The sequence below is a fragment of the Anser anser genome, assembly GCF_964211835.1.
Source record: "Anser anser genome assembly, chromosome: 14".
NCBI lineage: Eukaryota > Metazoa > Chordata > Aves > Anseriformes > Anatidae > Anser > Anser anser.
This window is the reverse complement of record NC_139735.1, coordinates 15219575-15231581: the sequence shown is the minus strand read 5'-3', so window position 1 is coordinate 15231581 and position 12007 is coordinate 15219575. Positions and strand designations below refer to the sequence as shown.

Genomic DNA, 12007 nt, shown 5'->3' with positions numbered 1-12007 from the left:
ACGGATATTTAGAACGTGGACTGCAGGCTGTGAGAAACAACAACATGTATGACAATTTATTTTTTTTTAATGGTCTCTTAGTAAAAGTTTCAAAAGTTTACAGTGTCGCTTACTGCTATTTCTGACTTCAGGTATTTAAGTAATGCATGCTTACACGTTAGCTTACAGCATGACCCACATGTGTGGAACTGCAGTAAATCAGCAGGTACTACCCCAGAGCAGTAATCACGCAAATTTGCACTACAGGGAGCCTCCTATGCAGAAACCCAGTGGGCCTGGCTCCTGCTAGCTATTATTTAGTTTGAAGACACCAGAACAGCAAAACTGGAATAAAACCTCTGCTGTAAGAGCTTCCTACGACTGTCTCTTCCACGCTGCCAGAAAGTGCAGAGATCCCTCAGCCTCCCTCTTCTTCCCTCCTCTCAGAGTTTTATGTCCAGGCACAAGTGAACTAAAAGCAACCAAATCATTGATACCAGCAGAAAATCGTGAGGAGGGGCGTTAAAAAATAAAAATAATTTTTAAAAACTTCAATTCCCAAAAGTAGTTTCTAGCCGTATTTTTATTAAGTGATGATAGTTGACAATAAGCCAGAATAAATTTCCTAGTTTTTTATTCACATACTGAAGAGCACTGAGAATAACTCAAAGGAAAGAAAGGCATTGCACCTCAGAAGTGGTTTCTATATTTTCCCTTAAGAATTATAAAAATATGACCCTATGAGCTGCATTGACTCTGCAATGCAAGTAAACAAGTTCCTTCGTTAGCATGTTAAGTGATACTTAAATATAATATTTCCGTTAAGCATCATAGCTACATGCTTAAAACTGGAATGCACAGAATCATGAAAAAGAGTTGCTTGATAAAATAAAGACTCCAGGAATTATTTGGAACACCTTCAAAGTTACCAAATAAGGAGCAATTTAAGAATTAAAGATAATTATTATCTAGAATTATTTAATATAAAATTAGCATTGTCTCAAGTTTCTAAAATAAGCAACATTTATTTTCTATAGTTAGCACCTCACATACTGACTAAAAACACTGCCCTAAGTCATGCCTTTAACAGAAACATAAAGTTCTGTTACAGGGAGATACAAGGAGAAGGCAAAAATTTTGTCAATGCTGTAGACCAGTTCAAATGTCTTTTTTTTTTTTTTATTAAACAAAACAAATCACACATATGCCCTGAAGAAAAGCCAAGTAACACAGTGCTCAACCATCTTGACCATTAACCATTATTCTTTGTTGGGAGGAAACTCAAACTGATTTAGTCTTCTAATACTTCTTTTATATATATATATATACACACACACACACACACGCGTGCACACTCATAAAGAACATCATTTCAGATGTTCTTTTCTTCAAAGATAAGTCTTCCTAAAATTCAAGTGCTTCTAGCATTTACATAATTAACAGTTACTTCACGCATTACCTATTATTGACATACCAGTCTAAGCAATATACCCCATTTCTGTGCTGGCTATGTGAAAACTCCAAACTCATTAGTTAATCTGCATGTCGGAACAAAATGTTAGGATTTCGGAATATGTTAGATGATTTTATACACACACAGCTCCCATATATACTCCCAGAACTTGAGGGGGAGAAAAGACAACACTTCTTAAAAAAAAAAAAAGTTTTGATGTACACATCTAAATCAAAGTAAGTAATTCAGTGATTGTGGTGAAAAATATGTATCACAAGAAACGCACACAGGAAAATTAAACTGGGCAAACATAGTTCCAACATATTCAAGTATTCAAAAATGATGCATATCAAATAACAATGTCATACATCATCTTTAAATATCTTCTCTTTGGCAAGACAAATCTTTCTATCACTTGCTCAGTTACTTTTTTTTTTTTCCCCTTGGTCTCTGTTTAAAGTTGCTTGATGTGTAAAAGAATCTACCTTAATTGCAGAACCTAAACCCAACAAAATGAAAATAACAGAATATTCTCTCACATAGATGATAATGAAATTCATACTTTCTATCACAGAAGAGAAATCTACAGTGATTGAAAATATTACAATTAAAGATAGGTATACCCCTCCCCAAAATCCACCATCCAAAAAACAAATGAACAATAAAGAAATCTGAAAGAAGGTTAGAAAAAGAAAATGAAATACACAATTCTCAAAACACATAGACACACTGGAAATAATGTGCATATCTCCAAAACACCAAAGAATACATGCTTATATTTTTAAATAAACCCATACAGTAAAACAGAATAAAGACTCAGCAGTTGCCTCCACAGGGTCACACCAGCTCTGCCACTTCACCATCCCATTTTATATATTGCTTGGGCCCATCTTTCACTTCACTTAGCAATTCCACTTCTGACATGAGCTCAACTTTGGAGAAGCTTAAACCATGTCTGACTTTCAGCATACATTCCAGTCAACTTTATCTTAAAGTCTTTTTTAATCATTCTTTTAAAATAGCTGGGAATTTTATGGAATTGAAACAGATTGCTGACACGATAATACAGTTACATTAGAGGCCATTTGGAAATAAGTTTAAAAATTAAATCAAATTCAACAGATGGATAATCAGAATTAGAACAAGTGCATTTCTATAGTTGCAACCTGCAGCAAGGGTAGCATCACTAAATTCAAAAGCTACGTTCTTTGATACTGCAAGATTCAGACCAATTTGCCCTTCTTCCAAATTTTAACCATTCAACACTTGCACAAAAACACCACAGAGCAGAGATGAAAATCTTGGCAGATTCAGAAATATGTGTGTGTAGAAATATTGAAACTATTCTACTTTCAATAATGAAAATCTTAAGTTATTGGAAAAAATCCATACTCGCATTATTGATATAGCCATGATTGCCATGTGGCCAAAAAATTAAAGTGGGCTGATAGCTAACTTGCAGCTGTAATCATCGCTGCAGCACCCACAAGAGGCTACAAATTGTATGAACAGTACCAACCATAGCACATGTCCCAAATAGCATCTTTGTGGGGATCTCATGACTCATTCTCCTGTACAATGTAGGAAAACATGGGTCCTCCAGGGAAAAAAAAAAAAAAAAAAGATGGAAGCCCTCTCTGGAAAGGCTTATGGGAAGGAAACCTCCAAGGCCAAGAGGACATTTGTTATTTTCCAGAATAGACAAGGAAGCAACAAGGAAGTACATAATAATCTTAACAAGGCCTACTATGCAAGTCATTCTGCTTTCACAAGGTGGTTTTAAGTAAAGAAGAATTGGGTCACATTCAGGAAAGGGATGGAGCAAGTAACTTTCTACTACAATGAGTTGTAACAACATGGAAAGTAAAAACACTCGGCACCAAGGCACATCTACTTCTGAATAGGATACTAAAGTCAACATTACAAGCAGATCTGAACAGCACGATCTAGGGCAGCAAACAGATAAAAATGATTTGCTTTAGCAGCAGCTCCTCAAACTTTGCTAACTTTCAAATTTTGTGGGAGTTGAGAACCTTCATCTCACACTCAAGCAAGATACTGGTGATAAGCACAATCTTGCACCTCTTAGGCACAGCATCTTCCAGCACCCACAAAAATCCTGTCTACTACATCTAATCTTTTATATGGAATCCTAAAAAAATAGAAAAAGGAAAAAATGCACAATCTAGTATCCGATCCACAAGAAGCGCCAAACCTTAAACCAGCTAAAAGCTTCCAAACTGTCGCATTAACTACTGCAAGTAATATATTTAACCACATAACAGCTCAGGTTGTAGGGGTCCTGTGGAGGCCATCTGGTTCAAATTCCCACTCAAAGCATGGCCAGCCTCAGTCAGATGAGGTTACGATGCTCCATTCTTCCCTAAGTGACAAGAAGAAAACCCGAAGAGTCTCTTTCTTCTGTAGAAAAGGACAAATGACCTTGACAACATGATACTAAATATGATACCCCAAAAGTGAGACACATTAGTTGGGGAAAAAAATGAAAAAAATCCCCACATAACCTGTACAGAGGAAACCAGTTGAAACAGGTGAAATGATGGAAAGTTACTCTAACTTTAGTTTCTAAGTTATTTACTCAACTTTAGTTTCTCAAGTATCTAACTGTTGCATAATTCAAAAAGTGCAGTTTAAAGTTACACAGAAAAAGTGTCACTGGGTATCCAACTCCACGGACGTTCAGTGTAGACATCAATACCTCCAGCATCTGTAGCATATATCTAGCATTTAATATCCACTGGTAACTGAAGGAGCTTGTTTCAGTTTGAATATCTGAAACTTCAACTCTGAAGTTGAAAAAAAAATCTAGCTCATGATTTTTTTTCAATTTCCTTTTTAAAATAATATTATTATTTTGCAAAGTTTGACATCAGATCCAATGTCTTTTGTAAGCCACTACTATCCACAGACCAATTTCATGATGGGTTCTCTGTACACATACTTATTTAAACACAATGAAATTGGATCATCTAATTAAATAGGAGCCACAATAAGTTGCAGCTGCAAGAGAGTGAGGTAGTCCTCATTTCTAAAAAGTAGTAATGCCATTTGGGAAAAAAAACTAATAAGCAGTGAAGGAAAATAATTCCTTTCAAGCAACTGAAATACCAGTTTTGAAGATAAAACAGTGAAAACCCCAAGGCCAATAAAAAAGCAACATAAATTGTTTTCTTTTGAAGTTCACCACCAACTGGCTCAAGTGGCATGCTGCATTCCCCAGGCTTATGGGAAATTTGCTTGCTCTCACGTCAGGAACAATGCCACTATTGCTGTGGTCCCTCTGGAGCATGTGGTCCCTATTGATGCATATGAAGTACACTTTATCAAAATACTCGACAAATGTTGCCTTAAAAGTGAAAACTAAGCAGACTAACTGAGCAATGGTAGTCTAATTCTGTCCTCATTACATGAAGGACTGATAGAAATAGCAACACTGTACCAAGCACTTCCCACTACCATAGCTAATAGAAGAAAACACAACAAAATGCGTGGAGCTTCAGTAGATAACTCCATTAGGTGAGTCACTGCCTTCTGGAGCAATACCCTTGCTCAGATGAGGATGTGCCACCACATCTTCTGTGTATTAAAATGACAGGCAGACATGTTTTATGGCAGCTAATCTTATCACATTGCGAAATCCTGGGACTGGTATTTCAAGTGTAGTCTTTTGCAGCAATAGAAATACTTCATATAGCAGAAGAAATATCAGGCCTCTAGAGTAAAGGAAGGCAAGTTAAGTGAAGTACCTCCTACTGACCAACAAGTACCCAAATGGACTAAGCCCAAAATACACTAAGGTCAGACATAGAACAGCTGCTAGTTCTGCAGAAAAAGCTCAGGTGCTAACAGAAACTAAGCACAAGGTTAAGTCAACTCTGCTCCCAGGAAGGGAATGTCAAGTATGGGATTAATCAAGCAATTTTTGGGAAAGAGTGGAACAGAAAAGTGTGAATACAAGTGAATCAAGGAAAAAAGCAAATATTCTATTCATAGTACTTTCAAAGATATGGTTACTGTGTGCATGCACATCAGTCATAGAAAAATCAGCCTAGCTCTTGGAGACTGATAATGCTCTAGTCCACTCAGCAACCTTCTGCACTTGCAGTGGCACAGGAACCATGTTGCAAGCAGGACTGGCACAGTGATATTATCAGAACTGACAAAATAATGAGTTCTCTTCATATGACTGTATGATAGGGCACAAGATTATACACTCCACACAAGACACTAAGTATGGAAACATAAAATTTGGATGCTGTGATATTGGCTACCTTATTTTTCAACATTTTCTCCATACACAGTTCAATAAGAACTGTCATTGCATTTTTCATGTAAGCCACTCCAAAATATAACTTAACATCCCTCCATATAACAATAGCAATTAAGTAAATCCTTATCAGCTGTTTCCTAAAAAAAACCCACAACTTCTCATGGATGTGTCTGTCCCTATTAACAGCCCATCAGCAAGTTTAAAAAAAGCAAATGAAAAGATGTGTATTTAATTCCAAAAATGCTTAATGACATTTCTGAATAGTATTTGCATTTTTATTGTAAAAATCTCAAACTTCAACAGTGGAATTACTGTATCTTTGAATTATCTACTTTCCAAAGCATTATATAAGAAGAAACACGCTAAAAAACACCTCTTAGAATCTTTTTACACAAGGTGTCATAAGCCTTGGCTTTCAGTATGTTACAGGGAGCTAAGAAATAAGAGCAGCTCTAAGGCACACCTTGTATCACATCCTCCTCTTAGTCATAAGACTGAAAAGTTAATAAACCTCCCTTGCTGATCTATTTCTGTAGTAATATAACATTGCATGACTTGCACAGGTTATTTAAATTTTGTTTCATAAATAGTTGCTACTCTTACAAGTTTTACAATGCAGACTACACTTGGGACATGAAACCACCTCAGTCCTGATCCCATCCCTCCCAGCACAGCTCCACACTGACCCTTGTGAAGGGCAGCATCACGCAGACACATGCCTCAGGCTCCAATCCCATCGTTTCTCTCAGCTGACAGAGATTTGAATTACAATGATATCCTGGAACATTTATGATTTTATTTCAAATGCAACCATGGTGCATTTACAAGGTATAGCAGTATTCATTTTGATGACCTCTAAGTGTCTGAAATACTTTAAATAGGCATGGCCTATTGCTCCCATATTGAAACATATTGAAAAGTTCCAGAAAGCCTGACTTAAGCTTCCTATTGTACACATTACAGCTTTCTAGAATGAAATCAAATGAGAATTAAAACAAGGAAGTGTTTCGTCTTGCATCATTTTACCCACAATAACCTTTACACTCAGGGCACTCTGAATACACAATGAATCTCTGCAGACAAAGCTGCATTCTGCTGCTGCAAAACAACAAACAGTAGAGGTGGGTGCCAGAAAGCCAGTGATGGAAAAGAGCCTTTCATTTTTGAAGTCACTGATTAAAATCCAGACTTGCTGTGCAAGAAGAATAGAACCCTCTCTTTGCCACCTCAACAATGACTGCATCACCTGCTTCTACTATCCCTATGCACACTAAAACTAACTCTCATTATTTGCAAAGTATTTCCAGAGCATTTCAAAGGACTTTACAAGACACTGGATATAAATTCATCTTGAACCTCAGGATGACAACCTATTATGGCAAGAAATGGAAATATTTACATTATCACTATTATATTTTCCCTGTTAAGCAGATGAGATGTCTGTGCTTAAAGTCACCCATTCAATCTGTTCCTACATTCACCTCGCTTACGGAAATAGCCTCAAATACAAAAATAATGTTAAGCACTCCTATTCTAATCTCCTGTTAACCAACAAAGCTGTAACTATTCTGCACTTTCTCCTAGTTGCAATCATGAAAAAGGAAATTTGCAACTGCTCATTTAAACTATGGGCAGGAAACCACTAGCAGAGCATTCAGCAAAATGCTTTTCAGCTGCTCTCGATGTAAAATCAATAGGGAAAGCACTAAAGATATTCATACATGAATTAACTAAAAGGAAATTTTTAAACAAGAGAAGCAATGTCCCTATAGCAGTTAATTACAGGCAAGGACACCACAATGTGCTGACATTTGCAGACTAACTCTAGTAAAGGGACGAAAACAACAAGTTAACAAAGCAAATGCAGTAAATCTGACTGCAACTTCCTCCAGCATGCAGTCAGACCAACATGGTTAGTCAACTTCTGGAAAAGAAGTGGCCTACAAGCCATCAGGTCAGAATACCTACAGATATAATATACTTGCAGATAGGACCTAACTGTTCTCTGACCACCCAGCAACCTCCACAGCTATTCAATCCCCTTGAATTGAGCAAAGCCACCTATGACTTCAACAGAGGCACCCACTCTGACAACTGCCTCCCCAAGCTTACCCCTACTTCAAAGCAAGCTACACTTGAACTGGTGTTAACAAGAGCATAAGACTGAAGTTCCAAACACTAATGTAAGAAAATGGTAAGCCAATATGCCCACACACAACTACTGTATGTCAAGAACTCTGCAATAGCTGTTAGTCATGTGAAACCATCACAACAAGAAGCTGAGTCACTGTGCTTTCCCCCCAGTTCTAACTTGTCACTCCAAAACCAGAAGCTGAAGCCTGTTAAAAAGAACGCATTTCAAAATTGGCAGAGCATACACGACCACCTTCACAAACCATGTCTCCATGTACCCAGGTGATGTGTAACCAAGGAGTTCTGATCGAGCTGTCTTTGTAGCAACTCACATAAAAGCAGCAAAACAGTCTGTTTCACCAACAGCTCTTAAAAAGAGTTTATCAATATGAATTCCCATCTATCATTTTCGCGTGAAATTACTGCAAGACAACACCTTTGACACCGCTTATAAAAGGGCCTTGTAATACTGGTTAGCTGAGCAGGATACAGAAATCGTAAATTTCCCCATTTCACAAATCATGCAGGATATTCACCCAGATCAACTCAATGCAGTCGGTGCATCTACAAAGCCTTAAAAGTGATGGAACTTGCTTTCTGCACTGATCACATTTTGGTCTCTACCACTTGAAAAAGAAGCCATACTCCGAGAGATGCACTGAGTAAGAAAGTGGAATAATACACTGGATGAAAAGCGGGGGGGGGGGGGGGGGGGGAGAAGAAGAAGAAGAAATAGCTGAATTAACAGACTGATTTTGCAATTTTTCTCAGAAACTCCTCTAACAAGTCTACTTCCATGGTTGCAGGATTCATTTCACTCATGACACAGAAATTGAAACTTAGGGATCTCTCTTTAAAAACAAAATCTAGTTATCCACAAAGTTTGATCATTTCACATTAAAATGTGAACACAAGCACCCTCTTCATCTGCTTAAAAAAACATATATCCAATATACATATTTTGGCACTAATCACTTCTATGATATTCCATGCAACTGCATATCTATAAAGCCAGTGGATATTTTCACATTAGATTTCATAAAGACTTAATGCTTGCTCCTCTCCACCCTGTCAGGAAGACACTCTTCCTTACACCCTGTGCTACAATCTGCCTTCTTGAGACATTCAATCCCACCTTCACACACAGTTCCAGAACTGAATCAGCAGTTACTCACTGCCAGAAGTTGTTGACATCACGATTTCCACGCTAACACAAAAGTCCCATTCTCTCGAGAAGCAAAAGTCATCTATCAGATTCCTGAACTTCGAAAGACAATGGGTTTGCAATTGTTAAAAAAAAAAAAAAAAAAAGACCTCCAAAGCAAGGAAAACAAATATCAATAGCCTGCAGAAGTTCAGAAAAGATATGTTTGGCTGAGCAACATAGGATATTAAATATTCTGGAGATAAGAAATAATTCTGATGGGAATTAATGTCTAATTGGATAAAGTGACTAAATACTATATTTTATTGATATTTCTTCTTCTTGATATTAAGAATAAGAAGGAATTTTAGAATGCATCAGAAACTATTTACAATAGCCCTGTTAGCATAAAGTTTCTGGGCTGGACTTAGGAAGTTTACAAGGCTACTTTGGGTGTTAGTAAAATAAACTAACAATCCTAAACTGTAAAATGCTTAAGTGGGCAATAACTGTATAATTCTATTGAATGTTATTTCTCTTACTTAATGTTATCATATGTCTACATAATATGCAACTAGAACACACTGGTAAGAGTGCTTTTAAAAAAATATACATTTAGGAAAACAGACACCCAGCAACATGTTTAAAACTACCAAATAAGTTAGTGTCAAATTTATCTTACAAATTGTGAGCCTCCTGAATTCTTTGACTGAACACCAACCAAAATAGTATGTCTCATTTTTAAAAGCATAGGAAAATATATTATTTCTAGTAAATACTGAAAATGAAAGGTAATATTTCAGTTACTCAGCTAACAGAGTAACACAGCTTATTTCCAATGCAGACTTGCACTTAATCAGCATGTGTGATATTTATTCTGGAAATGTATAAACCTTTGCCACAAACTACCTTAAATAGCTATGTAAGAGAATAACCAATCACGGAAGTTGGCAATAGGTGTCTTCTTAGGAAAAAGATGCCACTAAAACCCATAAGTAAATTCCACCAAGAGCACCCTTTCTACTCCAGTCATGTCTATTTGCCCTAGGAAGGAAAACAAGACTTTTGCTCAGTATCGTTTTGAATAACCAGTTTCACAGAAGGGAAAAAGCAACACTGAAGCCAAAGTCTTTTGAAATGTCCTCACTTATTTTATACTTTTAATTTTCTTTTTAAAAAACAAATCATATTCTTGAAAATTCAAGTTATCTTCTGCACTAATTTTAACAGGAAAAAGAATCCTTAGACTTCCCATATAAAACTGGTGTATTTATATAAAAATTGCTAAATATATTATTTGCAACCAGAGCCAAAAAGAAGATATAAAATGACTTCAGCTTGATAAATGGTGTAAATGTCATCCAGCTATCTGCAGCACAAACCTCTGACCTAATGCACATCTTTCTCAAGCAGAAGTGCACCCTGGAGACCAGCAAACACTTACTATAATTATTTACTGTCTTCTAAAAAGACCTGCTGCGATCTATGCACAGTAAAACTACAGTTATTGGATGTGGAAAAACCACAAAACCATTCTGTTACAGCCCTTGCTATTTTGTCATGGCAACACCATAACTCAAACTCATGTAATATCTAAATTGTCAGGATCCTGCTTTAATATGAAATGATAATGCAGCTGTAAGCCAGATCTGCAAGATCTCTCTTTCTAGGAAGAGAACAAAAAGAAAAATAAAGGGGACACTAAGAAAAATTATGAACTGTCCCTTTTCCAAACAGGCCCTCTGATGACATTTGTTAGATAAAAGCTTCTGAATTTGATCAGAAGGCATGATTTCATGCTTACAGCTTGCTAAGGATCAGGCTGGAAAGGAGGGTTTACAAATGACAGCTCTAGAAAATCACGAACAAATTTTTGGTGAAGCAAACATATGCATTTCCAAGCTACATTAAACATCTTAGCCATAAAAGCCCTCAAAGGAAAGCTGGAATTGGTAAAATTGAATTCACACTAGACTTGTCAAAATCATGGTTGTAAGTAACACATCAGGTTCATATTGTTGTTTTAAAATAATTGTAAACAGAACGATCATTACACATTTCTCTTATTTCAGGAAGAAAACATTTTGAAAGTAAATGGCACGCAGAAGCAATTAGATAAAACACCTTAAGTTTCATTACAAGTGACAGGGGATGACTACAGGTTAATGAAGTTCCACACATCCTCTTTCGTTCTTCTAAGAGCAGCTGATCCACAGCAAGACTCAGAGCACTTAGGAGTTATTTTCATCTGAACTAAGGAACGTTGCTTTCCTTTGGCAATTCAGGAGCTGGCTTGAATTTTTTTGTTTGTTTTTAAATATTTAAATATCTCATCATGGACCATTAGCACACCTGGCCTTCAGTGAAAAAACAGATACAGTATGATACAGCTGTGCATACGAAAGAAACTCATGATTTCAGTACACACAAAGCTATGTTTATAAACTTCATAAGTAAATTTCACAATTTATTTTAAATATTAAAAAATACTAACCTCAGAATCAAAGCCTGTTTTTATAACTTCTATATTGCATGTTTTCATTGACTATAATTCTTTTGCACTTTTACCATGTGTATTATGTTACTTATTTTTTTCCCTCAATGGCTCAATATTAATAAATATCTGTAACTACACAACATTTTTTTCTTGTTTCCATTTCTGGAAATATTAAAAATGTCTTCTTTATGATTCAGTTTTCTCATTAAAAGTGCCTGCAGTTTGAATTATTAGATACTCAATTATTTATCCTAGATAAAACATTCAAGAAGCTGAAAGCCTAGGAAGTCAAGGCATCAGAGCAATGGCAAACATTTCCACTAGAGAATCCAATCTGAAGGGCTCATTCACCAGCTAACTAACCTAAAAGTCTCATTTAAACTAAAGCAAACAAAATCCACAAGTCTCAAAACTGTTCTTTCTAGAAGAAAAGGCTCAAAACCTTATGAGAAACTAATTTGGTGGGATGTTTCACATTCCACCTAACGTTTATTCCCCCTATAGATATTT

At 36.3% G+C, this 12007-nt stretch overlaps 1 protein-coding gene across 11 annotated transcripts in view; it reads right to left on the bottom strand.

The window, feature by feature from the left end:
* The window catches only part of SLIT3 (slit guidance ligand 3), a 512478-nt gene that overhangs the window by 440994 nt on the left and 59477 nt on the right, over positions 1 to 12007 (bottom strand). The window lies entirely within an intron of this gene.